This window comes from Giraffa tippelskirchi, chromosome 6, assembly GCF_054371585.1.
Source record: "Giraffa tippelskirchi isolate mGirTip1 chromosome 6, T2T-mGirTip1v1.2.pri, whole genome shotgun sequence".
In the NCBI taxonomy this organism is placed as follows: domain Eukaryota; kingdom Metazoa; phylum Chordata; class Mammalia; order Artiodactyla; family Giraffidae; genus Giraffa; species Giraffa tippelskirchi.
The window spans coordinates 90,341,459-90,344,652 of record NC_137280.1 but is presented as its reverse complement, the minus strand read 5'-3'; the positions used below and the strand labels follow the sequence as shown (position 1 = coordinate 90,344,652).

Below are 3,194 nucleotides of genomic sequence, written 5' to 3'. Positions count from 1 at the left end.
AGAAGAAGTTTAATAAAAAGTTTCAGATAGTTCCTTATCAATATAATCAAAGGTATTTAGGCAAATGAGTTAAATTTTTTCCTCATTGAGAACTATATACACATTATTTGAATCAAGACTTCATCTAGAAGCCTTAATTTTGAATGACATACATTAATATTTGAAGAGGCAGTTTTCTGTGAACACCATAATGATGCTTAATAAAATTGGTGTGACCTCTTTTATTTTAATTGAGGTATGACATAATACCATGCACAAATCTTAAATGCATGAAAAATGTTACTGATGTATATGTTCATGTAGCTACTCATCCACACTGAGATAAAACACTTACATCGCTCAGAATGTCTTCATGGTCTTTTGGGGTCAATACCTCCCTGCCACAAGGCATCCAGTGTTCTAACTCCTGTCTCATCAGTTGGCTTTGCCTGCTCTTAGATTTCATTAAAAGTGGGATCATGTAATATATTGGGCTTCCCAGGTGGTGCTAGTAGTAAAGAACCCACTTGCCAATGCAGGAGACATAAGAGACGCAGGTATGATCTCTGGGTCAGGAAGATCCCCGGAGGAGGGTATGGCAACCCACTCCAGTGATCTTGCCTGGAGAATCCCATGGACAGAGGAGCCTGGAGGACTACAGTCCACAGGGTAGCAAAGAGTTATGCATGACTGAAGTGACTTAGCATGCACACACGCATGTGATATGTGCACTTTCATGTCACTCAAAACTGTGTCCTTCAGGCTTGTCTAAGTTGTGCATTGAAGTGATTTGTTCTTTTCATATTGGAGTTTTCTTTAGTGTGGTATACCATAGTTTATTTACTTATTCTACCAAGATGGGCATTTGAATTATTTCCAGGTTGGTGCTATCATGAAAACTGCTATAAACCTTTTTAGACATGTTTTGTGGATGTAAGCATACATTTCTCTTAGGTATATACATTGGTGTAGGAGAAATACACTGTAGTGTAGGAGTATGTTTAGATTTAGTAGTAGGTGCACCTATTTATATTCTGACTAGTAGTGTTTGAAAGTTCCCATTACTCCATGCAAGGTCTTTCAAGTCCTTGCAAGGTCTTGTGGTTTTTTTTGTTGTTTGTTTTGGTTTTCTGTTCATGTTTTTTGGCCCAATGGAATGTGGGATCTTAGTTCTTCAACGAAGAATTGGACCCGTGCACCCTGCGTTGGAAGCACAGAGTCTGAACCACAGGACTACCACTGAAGTCACAGCCCTTGATATTTTTAATCTTTTGCATTTGAGCAATTCTGATGGGTGAATTGATGATTATCTTCATATGTCTAATGATAATGTGGAGGAGACCAAGAATAAACATTTCTGGAGAGGAAATGTTGTTGTTCAGTCGCTCAGTTGTGTCCGACTTTGTGACCCCATGGACTGAAGCACTCCAGGCTTCCCTGTCCTTCAATATCTCCTGGAGTTTCCTCAACTCCACATGCATTGAGTTGGTGGTGCCATCCAATCATCTCGTCCTCTGTCATCCCCTTCTCCTCCTGCCCTCAATCTTTCCCAGCATCAAGGTCTTTAAATTCTTTGGGAGCAGTTGCTTTTGGATATGAAAACTTGGAAGAAAATCAAGTGATGATATTACAGAAAAAGAGGCATAAGTCATACACTCAAAGAAGTTCAGATTTGTTATTTCTTACTGCCAGTGCATTGATCTTTGGTTATCATAGTAATTCTCCAGTCCCAACATCCATGGCTCTTCACAGGGAGAACAAAGACCTGCTGACAAGTTTCCTCAGGGCCCCATTCATGTCCCTGTTTCTCAAGCTATAGATGAAGGGGTTCAGCATGGGGATGACCACAGTGTACATCACTGAGGTAATTACCCACTTCGAGGTAGAAGGGGAGAAGGCAGAACTGAGATACACTCCTAACTCCGTCCCATAGAATAAGAAAATGACTGTTAGGTGAGACCCACAGGTGGAGAAATCTTTGTACTTCCCCTCCACTGAGGACATCTTCAATATGGAGGAAATAATCTTGGTATAAGAGAAGAGGATCCCAGTAAGTGGAAGAATTCCCAGCAATCCAGTCACCAAATACAGCATGATGTAATTGCTGAGAGCATCTGAACAGGTAGACTTGAGCACTGCAGCAAATTCCCAGAAGAAGTTCCGAATTGCCCTGTGTGTGCAGAACGAGAGATGCAACACCATCACACTGTGCAGGAGGGAGACTAGGGCACTGAGAGACCAAGAGACTAGAGCCAGCAGAGCACACAGGTGGGGATTCGTGATGATCATGTAGTGCAGGGAGTGGCAGATGGCCGCAAACCTGTCGGAAGCCATCACAGTCAGGAGTAAGTTGTCCAAACACACAAAAACTGAGGAAAAGTACATCTGGGTGATGCAGTCTGCATAGGCGATGATTCTGCTGTCTGTCTGGATGTTCACCGGCATTTTTGGAACTACGGTGGAACTGAGAAACATATCAGAAAAAGACAGGTGGGAGAGGAAGAAGTACATGGGGTGTGGAGGTGGGCATCAGAGCTGACAGCGAGAATGATGAGAAGGTTTCCGAGCATGGTGACTAGGTACGTGGACAGGAAAAGTCGGAAGAGGAGGGGCTGCAGGTCTGGATCTTCTGAGAGTCCCAAGAGAAGGAATTCTGAAGCAACTGTTTGATTTCCTACATCCATGTAGTTGATAATTCTGCCTGGTAACCAACAAAGCAAAGCTAATAAAACAAACAGGAGTCCCCAAATATCAAGATATTTTTATCCTATTAATGCCCAAAGGAAAACAGAATAATCATACATTTTGGCTAGCAATTTCCTGTTTATTCACTGAGAGAGAGGGACTGAGTGCAAACATCACTACCTTATACAGTTATCATTTAGGGAAAATATATTCCCTCTTTCTGACTTTTACCACCAATTAATCACAACCTTCAAGATCCAGAGATTGTCATACTGAGTGAAATCAGAGAGAAAGACAAATATCATATGATATCACTTATATGTGGAATCTAAAAACAATGGTACAAATGAACTTGTTTATAAAACAGAAATAGAGGCACAGATGTAGAAAACAAGCTTATGGTTATCAAGTGGGAAAGGAGAAGACACAAACTGGGAGACTGACATTGATATATACACACTGCTATATATAAAATAGAAAACTAATAAAGACCTACTGTATAGCACAGAGAACTCTACTCAATACTCTGT

General features: G+C 41.1%; 1 pseudogene; it reads right to left on the bottom strand.

Moving 5' to 3' along the window:
• Positions 1-1,725: 1,725 nt before the first annotated feature.
• On the bottom strand, positions 1,726-2,663 carry LOC145510846 (olfactory receptor 7D2-like; annotated as a pseudogene).
• Positions 2,664-3,194: the final 531 nt, after the last annotated feature.